At 38.7% G+C, this 19,820-nt stretch overlaps 1 long non-coding RNA gene across 1 annotated transcript; it reads left to right on the plus strand.

Annotated features, from left to right (window-relative positions):
* Positions 1 to 986: 986 nt before the first annotated feature.
* LOC147001226 (uncharacterized) lies at positions 987 to 18,990 on the plus strand. Its single transcript, XR_015045219.1, has 3 exons — positions 987 to 1,949; positions 2,413 to 2,480; positions 18,492 to 18,990. It is a non-coding gene; the product is annotated as an uncharacterized LOC147001226 (long non-coding RNA).
* Positions 18,991 to 19,820: the final 830 nt, after the last annotated feature.

The following is a 19,820-nucleotide window of genomic DNA, read 5'->3' on the forward strand; positions in this document are numbered from 1 at the left end:
ATGTTATCAGCAAACACTTAGAGAGTTGCTCAGGGGAAGAGGGGCAGTGAACCTAGTGGAGAAGCAGGTTGGCTAAAATTGATTTTAAATTTAGAATAGCTGATGTTGGGAAATGGGGATGGCTGGGTTGTGAATTGGAGAAAGGAAGAAGGGAGAAGGGGAGAAAGCGGGGAAGAAGGGGAGAGAGATCTTATGAAATTTAAAAAAGCTGGAATCAAATTGAAAAGAGAGAGATGGGCAAAATAGACTAGTTTGATTATCTCCATCTTAATGTGAGAACAGATTTTGCTTAGATATAAGTTTTTTTTAAAAATCTAACAGTTTTTAAAAGTGAATCACACACACACACACACACACACACAAAAGTAAGGGGGGAGGCAGGGAATGTGGGCTTAGGCAAAGGAAATCTTCATTGCATAGCTGGGAGACAAACAGGGAAAGGCCTACATTTAGATTAGAGGAAAAATAGGATGACTTATTGCTTGCTTCTGCTATGGGCTTTATTTATGGAATAAGTATGTACTACCATAGAGGAAACACAGTATTAACTATCAAAAGTTGAAAGGAAAGCTGAATTCACAGAGTAAAGCTAATAGAACTAGATATTTAAGAAACATTTCTTTAGTGAGTGTTTTCTCTCTGGCCAGCATAAATGAACACTCCATACTTATTTATAATTTTATAAAATGTTTATTTAGAAGATAAAGAAATATAATTTCAATGGCAACATTTTTGTACTTTCAAGTCCATAATGAAGTTGACTTTTTGTATTTATGGAACTAGATATTGGAGTACAAGTGTGCTTTAGCCCATGTCTAATTTACTAATATAGAGGATGTGATTGGGAGTTTGTTTATTAGGCTTCCTAGACATAAGCAAGAATGAATATATATATATATATATATATATATATATATATATATATATATATATAATTTGGTAAAGGCTTTTCTGAAGCCCAGTCTATGAACATTTTTATTTCATTAATTTTGATATGACTGACCCTCCCTCAGGATATCCTCCTTTAAAAATGACAATTTTCTATGGCATTGATACATTTAATTTTGCTTCAGACCTGTTACAGTGTTTTACTGTGTATTGTCACCAACTTTTTGCTGATTGCAATAAGTTCAGTCCAGACGAACACTTCTAAAACCCTTTGGAGATTATTTTCACGTAGACTTATATTGCTTAAAATGAAGTAGAGACTCACCTTTTTGAAAATGATCACGATTTAAAAATTAAAACTCCAAATTGTAATATTACAGATTTAGTATTTCAATTGACATAATTGAAAGTTAATGAAACTGTTAGTACATAAACACACGGAAATGATTTAAAATGCAACAGAAAGGGAATTTCTTCCAAATATTTTCTTCCTATAATTGCAATACTGGAAATCAAGTTAGTCTAAAACTGTTCAATACAAGTGTTCTGATAATGAAGGTAGTCTTCCCATGTCTTCTATGGCTGGAATCATAGCAAGGGCAGAAAGGAAAAAAATCTGTCCTGAAGTGTATTCATTATAATATGTATTCAAGTTGGTACATATTTCACCCCAAAGACATGGGCACATAAAATATATTCGAAGTCTATATAAAAATTTGATTTTTACAACATGTATTTTCTACTTTCTCATTGAGGATTTTGCATGCATTGAGATAATTTTAATTTTGATAAATTAATTTTGTGAGAAGCTAATGTAGTTGGTTCTTTTTAAGGCTAAAAGCCTATTGGAGAATTAGGCTAACACAGGGTGAAGGTGAAGATCATTACAGGTTTCAGTGCTGGCTGAGATGGGTGGCTGAGGTTGTGTTACTGTGTCTAGAGGGGCGGGGTTCCTGTACATTCCGACTTCAGCAGATAACCTGGCCCCAGCCATGCTCCAGCTTCTCCAGACAGATGGAAATCTCCAGAGGAAAATCTGCACAGCCCTTCTAAGAAGCAGGGTAGGTAAACATTGAATTTTAAATTTTCCCCTCATTATACTTCTACTCAAGGCCAGATCCTGGAGTTACAAAAAGAATAGTGGTCATCTAAATTCTCTTTAGCAACAATATGACTGAGTTCTTCCTACTGTAAGAGTTAAAGGGTATTAGCGATCTTCCAGATAGCTGGAAAATCCATTTTCGATTTTTCTTTTGCTTCCAATTTCCCCACTTTTCTCTCACCCCAATTGCCCTGCCTTACGATTCCTCCAGGAACTCCTCCCCTAAGCTCCAATAGTTAAAACTAAGCTATCTTTTAGTTTCCAGTTCCTAAATTGGCCCTTTCCCCCACTCAGTTCTTGAAGACTTTGTCCAGGAAATGTAGGCCCAGGGGCTCTGGGCTGCGAATATATGACGTAGTGTTATGTTTTGTCTTCCTCCCTCCCTCCCGATTTGGTGCCCCCACCCCACCCCCCAATCCAAGGTTCTGCTCGATGTTGTCGGAAGGCTGCTGAGGACTTGAGAACTGTGAACACTCTCACCAGGAGATCGGTAAGTGAAAGTCTTCCCTGCCGCACGTGGTGGTGGGTGGTTAGCGTTAGCGTGTCCCACAGGCTACTGTGGATGTACCCTTAAATCTAGACGCTTGTAGGCTTAAGTGTTCTTTTTTCCCACTTGGAAATTGTTCCAAGCGAATAGATTCTCACAACCATAGGTGGAAGAATGCGTGATTTGTCCACGTGGACAGAAATCATGGTGGATGCCTAGGTAAAGAGGATTTAGATACTTCAAAGAAGGAAGAAAAGAAGATAAATTTATATGGAGAAGGCAATGGGATACTCTAGTGTGTACAGCAGTGTAAGGTATTTCGTTTAATGGAGATTTCTGAATTTCATGGCTGCTTCAGAGAACAAGGAAATTTAATGTTCAAACCTGGGATCGTCGGCATCAAGATGGTTTTTATATCATTAAGAACCAATCTCTCTCTCTCTCTCTCTCTCTCTCTCTCTCTCTCTCTCTCTCTCTCTCTCTCTCTCTCTCTCTCTCTCTCTCTCTCATGCTTTCTTTTCTACTTTTACACTGGCATTGCCAGCCTCACCCAGTGCGGGCCCTCTTTCCTCAGCTCCTTTGGCTGTGTCAAGCTAGGGTCTCTACAGGACCAAACCGATCTGGTGCAGGTCGAGTTCAGAGCCACTTGAGAGGAGACTTCTTGGTCTCACAGAGGAGGAAAAAAAAAATCTAGGGAAATGAGCACCGTTCTGGGCTTGACTTTGTCCCTGTTGGGAATAGCTCAGTTCCCGGCTTTGGAAATCTCAGGAAAATAATTGATTTTTAATGCACACTTAGGAGCCAGCGCTGTATGCTCCAGAGTCTGGTTGTCCCACGGTGGCTGCAAGCGCGCCAGACTCTGGCTGACTCCTCCCGAAGCTCCGGAGAGAGGCCGGGCTGTGGTGTCCGGATGGCCTGCCCTGGCCTCTGGACTCGGACTGGCTTTGGAGAGGGCGCTGGGCTGGACTCCAAGTAGAGCGGCAGGATTCGGTCCGGAGTTGAGGTCTCGGGTTAGGGACTAACAGCAGAAACGTGTACCAGGCAGTAGAGCTAGCTGGGGCTGCTCCGCTGCAAGGCCTGTCGTTCTGGGCCCGCGTTCAGATCGCCCTTGCGGGCCTCCCTGCCCAAGGAACCGCGCTGCTGGCGAGCAGCAACGCGAGGGCGCTCTAGCCCAGGACACCGCCGCCGCTTGGGGAACTGGTTTCCCAGAGCTGCGGCCGCAGGCTCCCCTACCTTACCTTCCTTCTTAGGGATCTAAGATCCTTTCCCTACTCCTAAGAAGTTGTTAGTTAGTCTTTGTTTATGGGGTGCAGTTTCAGATCTCAGCACTCACCCGGTAGTTGGTAAAACTGATTTTTCAATAGTCTTTTATTACGTCTATCTCCTTCTGGTTTATTGCCCACGCCTCCGTTATTCGGGTAGGAAATTTCCTGAACGCTAGGAGCAGCATGGAGTTAGGGAGACAAAAGCGGGCTGGGAAGCAGATTACCGCGGAAGCGCGGAGAATCGCTAGGAATTATCTTCCTTTTGGAAGAATTGAAGGGAAGAGATGAGAAATGCAGGGGGATGCTTCCACTTGCACCTCCCTCTTACAACAGTCAAGCTTAGTTGTTAAGCTTCCACGTCGCTGCTGCATCCTGGCCCTTTAGCAAAACTTAAAATAGGCAGAAATCCCGAGGCCGTGATCCGAGAAGTCACTTATGATAATAACAAATAACTCAGAATTCTGCCTGTAAGTCTGTAAGGAGAGATGGAATGGCTTACATCTTTTCCGGGTCTGTGGCCTAGAGAATTTCAGAGTCTTTGGCATTGCGGAAAAGCCCTCACAGGAGGAAAGAGCATATAGCTCATGGCGAAATTTGCAAAACTTCGGGTGGGTACTAAAGAGCATGTTAAATAACTACACGTTTGGATATTCATTTTCGGCTAAAGTTGAATTTTCCTATATTTATAGAATCCCGGGTTGAAATAGACACCTTCATTTTCGTTCCTCCTCCTCATTTCCTGTTATTGCTTTCCTCTTTGTGTGCTTTAAGGAGCAAAGGTATCTTCCTGCTTAGGCAGATACAGTTTGTTTGTTTGTTTTAATTTGATTGAAAAGGAAGACTGAAAACTGTAATGGGGTTAGAGAGAATTGTCTCTCGGTTGGTTCTTTCATTTTCTCATGACTCTGAAATTTAATGACCTAATCATTGTTGTTTGAAGTTAAATTATCTGTTAAATTAGCCCTAAACAATAACTGATGATATTTTTCCTTTGGGTCTGGTTGCCCCTGAATGCTTGGCTCTAGATGGGTATGGCAGGAGTCAAGAAAAATCCTTGATTGTGCAATATTATAAAAATAATCAGTTCACGGCTGATGTGCAATGATGTTATTTCTAAGTTGAGCATTATAAGTGGGAAATTCTTTTTCAAACTTGTGAATAAGGCTCATAGATGAAAAAATATGAACACAATTCCCATTAGTATTCAGAAGCCAAATACACACCTCTGCCTGCTAAGAATTTCTCACAAACGAAAAATTAGCTATATGGAAACTTTCAACATTGTTTTAGGTGTGTATTCTAGAAAACTAAAGTATAGCTATTTTGTTGAGTCTGATATATGTTCATTTTGTATTTATCGTACAAAATAGCCTTGAAGTAGTGCATATTTTCCTCTTTTTTCTCCCATAAAGCTTATGTGGTCTCAGGAGAGAGCGTGTTCATGCCTATTGGGGGATCAACACCTTTCTCAGTTGCTATATTACAGGTAGCCAAAGAATCTTTGAACCTAATAGTATTCCAGGATCTGAAGAAACTTTGATAATAGGAAGAACTATTGTGTTTGCTCTATTAAAATGTGCTGAATGAATAATTAGAGACTGGGATGAGTGTTGAAAAATTCAGAGCAAGAATAAGGTGGTAATTTTATTATTTAATACTTCAATAATTTCTATAATTAATAATGTGATTTTAAAAGCTGGCAATGCTTTCTTAGGAAAAAAGAGAGTACTTGGCCAACCTTATCAAAAATATTCTGGGAAAAATTAAGTAGAATTGAATAGAATTGTCAGCAGGTATTGCTCGTTTTTTGTCTTGTTTTGTTTTTATTTATCTATTTCCATTCTGGGAAAAAACTGTTAATTAAACATGGCAAACTCCGATTGCAGGTTGGAAGACTAAAATCGATCATTTCTGCATCAATAGTGTTATGTATTACTACATTGATTTGTGTTCATTTATGCAGAGGTTTCAGCTATTTTCTTCCCATATTTCAGTGTCTCCCTCTTTATTATTGTCACACATTGCCTTTAATGCAGGAGCTTATTGTAGGAAGCGAAAACCCATCCATTCTAAGTACACCTCATAGTGGAGTCTGAGAGTGGGACCAGTTTACGAAATTGTTTATTCATTCTAGCTTTTTTAGTAATTGGGAACCCGCTTCTGCTTAAAGCCTCATGCTGCTTGAGAGCCTCCATTCTTTTCTTCACATATAGTATTGATGTGTTTCAATAACATAGAAAACATGATTTGGTGAGCTTAGGTTTAAATAGAATGGAACTCACAAATAAGACATTGTTTTCCATTGGTTTGTCTGGGTTAGCTTCACAAAAATAAGATAGCCATGTGTTTTCAGCTGTTTTTTTTTTTTAATGAAAAAATAAAGGATGGATCATTTAAATATAGATGTTGGACATTTTAAACAACTGCTAACTCGAAATTATGCCAAGGGTCCTTATCCAGAAAAATAGCCATATAATGTCCTATATATTAAATACATGAATACACATACGTTTTATTAGTGTGCATGTTATTACATCTTTTGAAGATAGTCATATCCTTTACACTAATGCAGCACATGGATAGTATGTACCAGGATCCATCTTAACAGGAAATAGGAGCACCTGAGCCATTCACTGTGTTCATTAAGTAAGAGCCAGGAGTAGGGGGTTGAGATATAACCTTATTTGTGGTCTTCTGTTGCCATTACAAAGTATTAAAAAGTTGCTTGAAAACTGAAAAACAAAAACAAAAGTGGCCTATCGTATTGAAGGCTATTTAATATTTAATCTGCACCACTTTTGTCAGTGTGCAGGACCAGTCCTTCCACTTTCAGATAGGAGCACAAGCACCTAGGGATCCTTTTTTCCTCCTTATTTTAAAAACATTTATTATTATTTATTTGCTATACCTTCCCTTCCCCCTAGTGACTATAAGATATATAGAAAGTAGATCCGAATTATTTTGGGGATCGAAGTGGTTGTCCATAAGTATAGGGACCACAGGCAGGAGGTATCCTGGGATCTAAAGTTTTGCAGAAGATTGAATGGGAGGGAGAGAGAAGTGGGGGAGGGGGGCTACCTTTATTTGCTTCACTTGTTTAAATTCTCTTTTCCTTTTCAAGTCTTTGGAGCTAGGTAGTGAAGTGGCGGTTTTGGAACCCAGTGCTGTAAGCACTCTAAGGAGGTGGAGATTCCGTAGCACCCCTTGTCGGGAAGGATTTAACAGCCAGGGCGCTTACTCACCAACCCCTCCCCGCATCTTTCACGCATGCACCAACTCGTCCTCACGTGCGTGGTATAGTGGACAGTGTTGACTTGAATTGCTCTCTGGATGCAAGCCTTTCCTGTGAATGAACCCGAAAACACTCGACAGGTCGTGAATAATCGTTTTAATGAGTGTGCAAAGTGTGCGACAGGGTGCACCGAGTTGTCGGGTTAAACAAACAACTTGTACTCTGACCAAATCGGATTGTTAAAGTGCAAAGTGATGTCAGTACCATTCCCACTGCCTTTCGGAAATCCACAGATCTGACACGCGGGAGTCCAATTTTCCCCATTAAAGAAAAATAACAATATTTTTCAACCGTGTGTGATCTTCTTTAATATTAACCAGAGCCAAACAAAACCTCACTCGAGATCACAGTAGTTCTACTGAAAAAGCAAAACAAAAGGAAGGAGATCCAGGGAAAGGAATAAGGACACATCAGGAATTCTGGGGGAGAACTTGTGTTTTATATTTCACACATCCTTGGGAATCTATGCGATTGAAACTATTCGTTCAATTGTCTATACCCGAAACGAGTGGGATAGTAGTTTATTCACATGCTAATACTGAGTTTGTACTCCTATGGGGGCTTTTCTGTTAAAAATGTAACTAATATTTAATATGTGTGTTAACCCCATGAGTGTGAAGAAGTGTCAGTCTCACATTTATACTTGGAAGAAAGCAATAAAAAGAATTGCATCGTAAACAACCACAAAGATTAAGGGTTCTCAAGAATCATGCTGCAGTCAGAAAAAGTTATGTTTCTCTCATATTCTTGAAAATATCTACTTAAAACCACCTTCATAGACTCCCTTGTTCTTTCTTATTTTGCTTTATAATTTTAAATATTAAATAAGAAAAGTAAGAAAGTTTCAAAATGTTTATGAGAAGCTAATACTTTGAGACATTCCTTCCAAAAAGTTTGAAGAGAGAAATGTGTAAGAGATTTCTTTGCCTTGCTAGTACCTTCTATATATTCAAATATCAAACAGTATCCCCATGAGGTTTGCAAATCCATTTATGGGTTTCACATAGCTTCTGTACTCCATAACATGGTAGATAAAGTTTGATATTTGGTCAACAGTATTCAGTTCTTTACCAAAGATGGAAAGTGTGCCATAGCCCACTGTCTGTATATTCATCGGCTCTTAACATGTTAATCTGTTCAGAAAGATGAAATGCTAGGTATATAGAAGTCATAAATATGGAACCTCAGACTTGTTCACTTAACTCCTATGTCCTTAGCTACATATCTGTGCATATGTGTTTCTGACCATCTATGTCACATTTGTTTATGCATAACTACGAGCAACTTTTTGAACTAATTGACCTAAAACAGAGAGCTGAGGTATTTGACAAAGTCTTAACAAGCTCACTAAACTTTGATATTATGGTTACTAGTTTTTTCATACACATTTGTCAATTAAACCTCACGTAGATAAAATAAAGATACTAAAATTCTGCTTCCATTATTAAATTTTCAAAAGATAAATAGGGGCTTGGAGATTTTGCCTGGTATGTCGTAAATTTCTGTATCAGATTATATCACAGTATCTTTTGTTATTAAATAATATTTAACAAAAATTTATAATATTTGGATTATAGTTATCATAATGTGCTGATGAACTAGAAGTATTTTAAGAGCCACTGAAAGAAAGTATCCAATTTGGTTTTAGATGTACAAACAGCAAAACTAGAGGGTGCGCCTGTTTTCATGTGTATATGTGTAGTTAAAGAACTATACTATCAAAATATTAATTATATTTGAAAGAGCAGGAACTTATTGTAAGGAAAAGTTTACTGCTGGGTTTCTATTCCATAGAGCATGCCTGAGAGGGGTGAGTTTGTCTCCTTGTCTTACAGTATGCTTCCTTTTCAGAGAGACTCATAAGAGGAGCAGAGAGAAGGAAAAGGCTGATTTGGAGGGCAGAGATCTTATATGCTAGGATGGTCCTGAGCACAGGGAATCCATGTGAAAAATCTGGTGACATGGGGGTCATTCATCGCATCTTTGTTCTCTGCTTTTTTAAAAAAAATGGTTTTTAAGTCTATCAAACAGATTACTGATAATCTGGGCGGGGGGAGAGTGATTGGGTGACTAAAACATATTATCAGTTATCATAGTCTTGATCCCCCAAGTCCTCAATTATTTCACAGATGCAAAAACTTGGTGTCCAAAATTTATATTATCTTCCTTCTAAATTCTACATCGTTATGAATCATCCATGATCATTTATAGTTTGGGCTTAATTACTAGTTCTCAGCCTTAAATTACCAATAAACTAATTAACCTGACTAATCTTCCTAAACTTCCAGTGAATACTATAACAACCACAACAAGAAAAGTAACAAACCTTCAACAATGTTGCCAAATAAACTACAAATAATAACAAACTTAAGTTCCATAGCAGAAGTGGACTTAAAATAATTCTAAGGCCAGCAGGAAGAAAATCAAACCCACTTCAGCCTTAGATTTGTGTTATGTGGGGGGTTGAACATTCAGCCAAGTTCATGCTTTGCTCATGAATGATTTCTGTCTAGATAAACTCAAGTTTCTGAAGAAAGACTCCCTTAGTAGGTCCTGGTAAATGTTACTGAGTGCTTCTATATTCAGACTCCATCGTGGCTATGGGTATGTTCCCCGGAAGATGTATGCCATTCTTAAAGCAGTCTGGAACAGAGGTAGACATGTGAAGGGTTCTTGAGTGAGGGCTAGGGTATCTTCTCCCTAGATCACTTCTGGTCAGTAGCAAAGTCCTGGTATTTAGAAACTATGTTCACAAAGGCAAGGAAGTTAATAAGAGAGTTTTAAGTGTCCAGTGAAGTCAGAGATCACTGGATCCACTCTGTAAAGCTAGACATAGCATCTTAGCATCAGTATCCCCTCCCACCCCAGAATGAATTCTTTGGATTGCTTTAGGAACAGGCAGATGTAAAGAAGATTAAAGAAAGTAGATTTAGTGGTAGTAGACTTTGCCCGTGGTCTACCTAGGAAAGCAAAACCCATTTCTCCATGTCCAAGAGATGCTTCTCTGACATCTATCCATGTTGGTTGAGCAAATGGTAACTCAGTCCTAGGTGGAAAAAGTCTGTCGGTAGGTCTACACTTAAACTACTCTAACATCATCTCAGTCTAATATTCTTCCTGTCTACTGAACACGTAGCACCACTTTCACCCTCCACAAAAAGGGAAATTAAATAAAATGAAGAAATTAAAAGGTATGGGGGTTAGATTTGGCATTTGTCAGGCACATGTTAACTCTCAAGCAGGTGGTTTATTATTGCCCCCTTTTCTTGAGAAGAGAGGGCAGCTGGTTAGGAGAGGAAGGGCAGTTGTGGGAAAGAAAAACAGACACCAAGGTAGAAATTCCTTGTCAGTTCAGCACCTATGGCCACATGAAGAGAGATCTGAGTCACAGGATGGATTGGTGTAAGATTAGCTGCATGCATGTGGCCCTAGCAATGTACAATAAAGAAGACCCTCGACTCTTAAAAGGGTAAACAAACAAACAGAAAACAAAAACAAAGACATAAATATCAGTAGCCAGTTTGTGTTCTGGAAACTTTTATTTATTTATTTATTTATTTATTTATTTATTTATTTATTTATTTATTTATTTTTGTGAGATATTTCCTTCAAACCTCAGTGAACACACAATCCACAACAGAAACATTAAAAGAAGGAAGCAGGGGAGGGGACAGGCGCAGCCCCCATTGCTTTAGTTCTTTGTGATCTTTGCTGTCTATGGAAGGAGGCTGAGCACCCTTTACACTTATTTCCTTGTAGCCTTTTTCATTTCAAGGAAAACATTTCCAGTTTGTGAGAACATCATTTCATTACATTTCAGCAAAGAAAGAGGCGCTTTCATTTCGGAGAATAAATTCACTGCAGTGATGCTCAGTTCTCATGCATCTCTGTACGTCTGCAGTGGGATGTGGCAGATTTGGGTGCTAGTAGATCCACATTTCAGTGGCACCTCAGAATTTCTCAATGCCTGGAGTTTAATAGCCCACTGAATTCACCCCAATTCCTCTGTAAATATACTTCTGCATATTTAATTACAATCAAAATAATGTCTTAAGGAGGATATTTTGTTACTATGATTCTTTTATTAAGAATTGTACCTTTTATTAAGAAATAGAACTATCACTTGTTTTAGTAAGAAAATTAAGGGAAGTGATCATTACTAAAACATGGCTCTCAATTCTGTCATTTACTCACTAAATATGGCTTTGGAAGAACTTATTTTCTAATATCTTGTATTTTATTTTATATGACTGAGAACTTCTGAACCAAAACTGGAATGTGCAACTGAGAATAACTACATTTAATGATTCTCTGGTGATGATATTTGATGTAAATAAAAACTGAAAGCATTTATTTTAGTGTTAACAGTATGCAGAAACTCTTATGCCTGTAAAGTTTACAAACCCATTTAATTAAATTAATAAGCTTCTATAGTCCAATAGCGTAATAAAATTTTAGCCAACAGAAACCATATATTTAAACGCTTATTCATATCCAGTGTATGCCAAACTAAATGTACCAAGCATTGCTTATTTCATGCAAATTAAAAGTCAAATAAATATTAGCATTTCTTTTAAAGTACTGGTAATTGAGATTTACTTGAAATCTGCAGATACTGAAGGAAATCTTTCCAGATGCATCTTTATATTGTGAGCAAATACAGATTTTTCTTCCATACTGGGACATGGAGGAGTGAAGAATTAGAGTTGAGTTTCCTGGAATGAAGCTTTTCTTTTAGCAGTAAGCCAAGACATACAAATTCCATCCATTATTCACACTCTATTAAATGAAAGAAACATACATTTTCACAGGCAGGAATAAGCCCAGGTCAAAAAGAATGAATTGTTTCAAATGTTGCTAACAGTTTTTCGCAACAAAGAATTTTTTCAAGGAAGATGCAACCAGATCTGTTGTAACTGGCAAAACAAAACATGAAGGTTATGCTGTGGGGATTTAGTGGCTCTATAGGCTGAATATTTGCGAGGCACAGCATTACTCTGAGTAAGGTTGTGCAATTCTCTTTTATTCTTGAGGACAGGCAGATGCTCAGAGGTGTCTATGTGCAAAGGTCTTGGTTACTGCTAACTTGAAAGATTTTTCAGGACACAAGAGGATAAAAAAGAAAAGCATGTTTATTGTCTTTTAAAACACACTTTCCATTAGGCTGTGGCTTCCAGCCCTGGCTTCACAGCCGGCAGCTAGCTTTCAGGGAAATGGGGCTCGGGTGAGGAAAGGATGGCTAGGAAACCCCAACTTATAACCCCATCAAGGGAATTCTTATTGGCAGACACACTAGGAAATGGTACCTCAAAAAGGGTCGTGGGAAGACAGTAATTTTCTTTAGGTGAGTTTTGGAAAGATGCTAAGTGAAATACTGTTTAGGCGATGGGATTAATCGCGCAGCTTACATCGAATGTGCCGGAAATCATGCTCTGTGCAAATGAAAATGAAGGAGTTTTATGCATATTCTAATTCTCCCTCTTTGGCTGCTATTTTGGAGGAAAAGGCTTCTTTTGCTGATGGTGGGACTTTTTTGTTCTGCACAGGAAATGTGTAAATGAACACATTTTTCCCCCTGTTTTTCCTTTCCATTTCCCTCCTCCACTCTCCCCCTCCCTTTGTCAATAACCACATGTAGTTAGGATACTGAGTTCAGACTCTGATCCCTGACTGCTTTCCCTTTCCAGGTTAGCAGGCAACAGACCCATAGGCAGGCCCTGGGGTCATTAGGCCTGGCCTTTGGGAATGGAAGTAAAGTTTCTATAATACTGAGGTGGAGGATTTGTAGTAGCAACTTCGTCTGGAATCTCTTCTCGCTTTAGACCCTACCGGAGCTTATAAACAATGTGGTGGAAGTGCCCTGACTATTAAGACTAGTAAGGGGAGTGAATTTTAATTATACCGTGACAAGCAAGCGACTTTCTACTTCCATTTTCATAAGCCAATCATCTACTGGTGCTTAGTTAATAGGGGCTCTTGCGATCCTCTGGCGGACTTTGTGCAAACTCCTGAGCCGAGCTAGTGAAGGGTGTGTGGAGACTGAGGGCGGGAGAGAGAGGGTTGCTGAAAGGAAAGGGGTTGCTCCCTCCATCCCCTCCTGCGCTGGGCAGGCTTTTCAGAACTAATTCAGGGTAGGGCGGGGCGAGGGAAGATGCCAACAGACTTGAGTTTCTCCCTTTTCAGTCTCTGGATAAACAAAACCTCGGGAACAATCTTCTTCCCAGTTTAGACTGAAAAGCGTGGCGCGTCTCGAGCCCGCGCGCTCCTGCGCTCTACCGCGCCTCGGGAAGCAGGGCGCAGGGCTCCACGGCCGGGCCGGGCCTCCGCGCTCTCCTCGCGGCCCTAGGGGAGCCTCCCGGCCCGGCCTATTAGCGCTGGACGGTCCGCGGACCCAAGGACCCTCGCGGCCGAACCCAGCCATCCTCCAGCCCTGGATCCCCGAGCTCGGACGCAGCTCGCTAAGGCGCCTGGCGCCGTCTGCCAAGTGCCCGGAGACCCTCCGGCCGCGCGCCCGGGGCTCCGCTTGGAGGAACCGCTGGGAAAAGCCGGAGCGGGCTCCCGGAGAAGACCTGCGGCGATGCCGCCGGGGCCTGCAACCCTCCGGCGGGCTTCTCGGTCGTCTAGCGGCACCGCCCCTCCTCCCCAGGTCCTCACCGGACCTTCGACCAGCCCGGTCCCCGGCCTGGGGGGTTCGCTCCCCTCTCTCGTCTCACACCAGTCACGTGGCTGAAGGGTGGTTTGGGCACCGGGTGGCTCTTTCCTCCTGGCTGGTGGTGATGTCTTAAACTTTTCCTCTCCAGTTGTTTTTATTTTCAGCTTTCTTTAAATGCCTTCACTTCCTAAGTGAGCAGAAGGGAGCTCAAGGCTGAAAGAAAAGGCCCAAGGAAATCACTTCTGGCTTTTCAGACCTTTTCACTTGCCCCTTTCTCCACCGCGGGCCCAGGATTCACACCAGCAGCTGAGGTTTAGACCTCTTCCTTCATTGGGGCCTAGACCAGTGTCTGCACTTAAGCCTTCAAAATAAATGGCTGGGTAAGGGATGGCTTCCTTAGGCAGGATGCCCTCACTTTGAGGGTGCAGCTTTTTTTTTTTTTTTTCCTTACTCAGCTGAAAGGCAGATAAACACATATGTTTTATCTTGGTGTTATTTATGAAGCTATGCCCCCAAGGGGAGCGGCTAAAGTTTTGGAAATATTTTTCTTGGTTATATATATATATATATATATATATATATATATATATATATATATTATATATATTCACAGCATATATATATGCTGTGAATTTTAGGATGATGAAGTTAATCTTAAGGCATTTCCTTTACATTTTGCTGTCTTTTGAAAACAATTTTACTTCTTTAATAAGAGGTGAAGAAGATCTTGCAAAAGGAAGTTAATCTCTCATAGAAACGACAAGATTTCTTACCTTCTCCTGCTGCTCTATTACAATTGGACCCTTTTTAAACTGACTCACTTTCTTTGTTGTGTCTTTTGCATCATTTAATGATTCTTGTTCTTTACAATAACACTTATCTTTTGAATACCATAAACATTTTTTATAACCAGGCAAGCAATTTTAGGTTTGGAAATTTGTAAGTCTAAATTCAGTCAGTCGATATATATTAAATACATATTCTACTGAGCACCAATTGTGTAACCCATGGACTGTTCCCTAGAGCATTTTAGGTCCCACTCTCATTGATTGTAAAATAGTGAAATTATATAACCAATGAGCTAATAAGCATGAAACTAATTTGAAAGGTTATAATTGCTAATCAAATGTAAAGCATATTTATTAGCATCATTATTAAAAGGTGCCAGAGGGATACAGATAAAACCTGTTCCTATCCTCTGGGAACTTACAATCTAGTTGGGCATAAATAATGAAATGTAAATTGATAGAAATAGCTACCAAGCAATGTTCAGTGTCTGGCATAGTGAAGACAGTCAGAAAATGATTGCCTCACATTAATTTGTAGTTCTGCCATTCTTTTAACAGAAATACAATACTGTAAGTAAAGGAAGGATTAATTAGGAACATTTTTCATGTAAAATGAATTTGTCCTTCATAAGTCACATGTGAAGACTGGGAGCATATAAGCAGTTTGTATGTGAGGGATAAGATGGTATTGAGTGTGGGATATGAAAAATCAACACACAGATGAATGGGTAAGAAAACTTACAAGACCTTTATTATTGGCACATTTCTATAAAAGTTTTTAATACTTAGGTATATGCATGGAGCATATTCACGTGAATGAAGGTACACGTGGAAGTCAGAGGAATACAGATCTCTCTGAAGATGGAGTTACAGGTGGCTGTGAGTCACATACAACATGGTGCTGAGAACCAGACAGGGTTCTCTGGAAGAGAGGCATTTGCCCTTAACTTCTGGGTCATCTTGTCAGCCCTCTCATACTTACTTTTAAATGATTCTATCTAAATACCAAACGTAAGGAAAATGTAAGAGGAATAAGAAAAGATTCAGGTAAAATTCTGGAGCATGATATTGCTAGAGAAGGCTTCTCAGCACGGTTACCACCGGATCCCTGACTCTGGTTTGCGTACAGTGGAATTTACACTGAAGTGATAAACCCAAACATGAGCATATATTCAAATACTTGGAGAGCTATATTACCCTAGAATCATATTACTTACCACTTATGCTTCACTACCAGCAGCAATGGAGAGGACTGATGTAGATGTGTGGGAATAAATCTTGAGATATTGCTAGAGACTGAGATCGAGAGATGGAGATTGAGATACTGGCTAGGCTCAAGTTGTATTTTGCATTTAGCATTTATACCTATATTCATTCAAAGCGATTTTCAACTATGAATGAATTTGTCCTCTTACTGTATCCATCCTCTCTAGATGTTTTGGTTTTATCTACAGAAAAAGTTAATTATAGCAACTACAGGGGTTGGGGTGTCATTGTCATCTGGTAGGCAAAGTTGCTGGATGCTACTAAGCACCCTTCAAGTCATATTTTATCCCCACACAACCTCAAATTTTTCTATCCAACTTATCACTGGAACTCAGGTTAAACAATCTTCAGGCCTGATAATATTTTGGATCACTACACCGGAAGTCCTTGGATTTAACTTTTATTTTAGTAACGTTTTCAATTAAAAAACATTACTGTTTTACACAGTAATATATATATATATATATATATATATATATATATAAAATAGAAGAAGGCAACATCTTTGGACATGCCCTGAGGCTTTAGATAGGGAAAAACTAGGAGGGTACCTGCTGAAATCTGAGATTTCCTTTTTTTTCCCCTCTATTTATTTATTTATTTATTTATTTATTTATTTATTTATTATAAAAGCAAAGGTAGAAATCTTCTTTAAGGATTTGTCATCTGAATGCTATTTGTTAAATTAATAAAATGTGTCTTTGGAGTTGCTTAGCAACTTATGAAAAAGCTTTTTAAAAGTTCATTTGTTTGTTTAAAACGAGGGTAGGCTGCATATTATTAGCTACATTACATAAATCAACAAAGACATACACCAAAAATGGAACATGAAGTTTCAGCACGTGTTCTGCTCTCAAGTGTCTAGTAATGGAAACACTCAATTGTCTGATAGATTTGCATTGAGTCTCCCATAAGCATCATCTATGTGTGGAATTTCTGTGTAATATTGAGCAGATAATGAAACCAAAGTGGAAAAATTTAAACAGGTTTGTCATACAATATTTGTTTTTCTTAGCTTTTCTTCAAAAGCCTTATCCTCCAAGTACTTTTATCAGATGCTCGTCACACTCTTTGTAAGAATTTATCCGGCGTCTTCATTGTTTGCACTCTTTAATCATACCTCCCTGCATCTACCTAATCTACATCTTCCTTTTCACATTGCCAGGGCTGGTTAAAAGTTTTCAAAGACAATCTTGGACATTATCATTGCTTGTGATCAAAAAGAAAATATTGCCAATGATGTTTTATTTCTAAAATTTAATGGACCATTTAAATTGTCTACTTATTAATAAAACATGAACTTTGAAGCATGGAACTTTCAGGGCTGGTGAGAACTGTCTGAGACCCTTGAGTCACCTTTCCTAAAAGTTATTTTTGTAAATTGCTCTAACAGTGGCTCATCAGTCACTTTGAAAGGAAGTGATCCTTGATTAACAGTTGGCTGATACCATGCTCCACAGATGTGTAGCAGCAGTACAGGTGTGACTTATAAAACAAGACAGGTAACTTCCAGGACCTAAGCCTGGTTTTTGTGCATATTAAAGAATGAAGAAAAAAAATCTGGGATGTGTCTTCATGTTTGTGCAGTAATCCATATAATTGATACAGATAAAACAAACCAAACCCTCCTCTGGAATAATGATCTTCCAATACAGCAAGACAGCAACTTTGGTGGATACCTAAGTTTCTGTTTTTGATTTTAGAAGATCACACTCGTAACTTACACTACACAATTGAAATAGAATCTTGTTACGATAAGTTCTTAGGACTTAGAGATCAAATTCTTTCAGTCAGAACTTGACTATATAGAGTTAGTAAGATGCTTTCTGAGATCAACACGTCTAATAGAATCAAGCTTAAGATTATTTATTGAAGCCTATTGTTATCTTACGAGTTCTAGGAAACTATTACTGGTCTATTATTTACTCCTTGTACACATACTACTAAGTGGTTGTTTTAAAAACCCACTAACCAAAAGCCGTTGTCTGGATGTATATTATTTGGACTGGTAGCCTAGTCTGTTCACAGTGACAGGCATAGGAGTTTTACTTCTTTGACTTTTTGTCATTGATTCATTCTACCAGAGAGTAATTTCCTCTCACTTAAGATATTTACTTCTTAAGCTTTTTCTTTTGCTATATATCTTTTCTTCTTTTTTATTTCTTCAGATTCTTCCTATTAATGTGGTTCAATTTGTTTCTAATAATCAGTAACTGAAAAAAAAAATCAGATGACAACATATGCCAGTTGATGGGTTTGGCTCACTGTAGCTTTTCCATTTACATTTGAATAGTTGAATTCTTAGGACCTTTAACACATTTCCCCAAGAATCATTCTCTCACTGTTTTGCATGCTACTTGGCTACCTTCAGCTTAAAAAATACCATTTCATTCATATAATTAATGTAGTTGATAAGAAATAAGGAAAAAATTTAAACATGCAAAAGTAAATAAAACCACAGAACAAATATGTATAACTCCTTGTGTGTAATTAAATATATGGAAACTTACCCCCTAAATCTGATAATTAAGTAAATCAAAGAGATGTAGTTATTGATTTTGGAGAGCACGGTTTTGTATGTTTGTTAAGCATAATGTAATTACATGTTTCCATGAGAAAGTAAAATGTTCCATATACAGTATTAATATACCTTTAAAATAATTCTTGCTTGTGTAATCTTGTTTTTCTTATGAACCTTTGGCTTGTCTGTACTGATCATCTGTTTTCTTATTCTTATGCTATTATTTTCAGAGGTTTACTCCTCCTTGGGACAAGGAAGGCTGGCATGACCATCCACTTCACATTCGCCAGTGTGCTGACACCAAGCAGAAAATTCCATGTAGAGAGCAGACTCCATGTAGTCACACGTCCCTGGAGAAAATTGCTTCATCATTCTTCAGAAAGAAAAAAAAAAAGTTGATTTCCTTCAGAATCCTCTCATCTTAGAATGACTAGGTAGAATTTTATGCTTATTTAGATCTCTTCCATGCCTAAATTCTTGGGCATCTTCCCATTTTCTAGTTCCATAAATAAAAGTAAAATGTTACTAAATGAATACAATTATTTTGGTCTCAGTGAATCAGTTGAGGCTTGGCTGAACCAGCCCAAGTTTGGGGAGCTGCATGGGACTCTAATTTACCATGTCATTGCATTTCCTACTTCCTGATGATGTGGGTTTTATGTGTGGGTCAAAACTTCTCTCCAGTTTTGTCTAATTGGAAAACAGAATAAAGATGATGTTTCAATGGGCTTTGATCTTCTAGCACACACACCTGAAGAAGTAATTCTTTCACTCATGGAGAGCACAGGGTGCAGCACAGGGTGTTTTCCTTATGTTGCATACAAGCGAATATATTTTCTGGGCCACTCTTCTTTCCAAATGTTTTGATTGGTATAGGGCTTGGTGCAGTTATGAAATAACTACTTCTATAGGAGGGATTTGCAGAGTTTTATTCTAGCACTCAAGATGTATGTGATAAAATGAGTGACTAGGGCTGGGGATGTCACTCAGTGCTAGATGGTAAGGCCCTAGGTTCAATCCTCAGTCCCCAGGATTAATTCGTGTGTAATGTTTCTATGCTAAGTGAGAGGAATCCCCTGCTATGATTTATCATAAATATATAAGATACTTTAGTGTGCTTTACTTTATCTTAAAATAATTTCAAAAAGAAATTTTGAGATTCAACTTACATATATTTCTGGCTCTCCCAGAACTCTCTAAATAGTCAGAGATTTTCCTCTGCCTCCCCAGTGCTGATATTAAAGGCATGTAGCACCACACCCGGTGATTTTTTTCATTTCTTGGGGGTTTACTCAGAGAGGTATCATCAAGAAGTCTAAATTTAAAAAGCACAGGATGAGCTTGCTTTTTGGTTGCTGAACTTCAACCAATATCAACACAAAATAGATCTCACAAACATACTAAGCTATCTTTGGAGAAGAGATTAATTCTTCAGCTAAAAGATTTGATTTAAGTTAATGGGAGGTATTAGCAGATCCACAGAGGAAATAGCAGCCATGAAAGTAGGTAAATGAAAATCAGAAGCCACTTAGCAAAAACTTATTTGAGCATGGCTCAGG

The sequence above is a fragment of the Mus caroli genome, unplaced genomic scaffold (assembly GCF_978045245.1).
Source record: "Mus caroli unplaced genomic scaffold, Mus_caroli_1 scaffold_14, whole genome shotgun sequence".
NCBI classification, from domain to species: domain Eukaryota; kingdom Metazoa; phylum Chordata; class Mammalia; order Rodentia; family Muridae; genus Mus; species Mus caroli.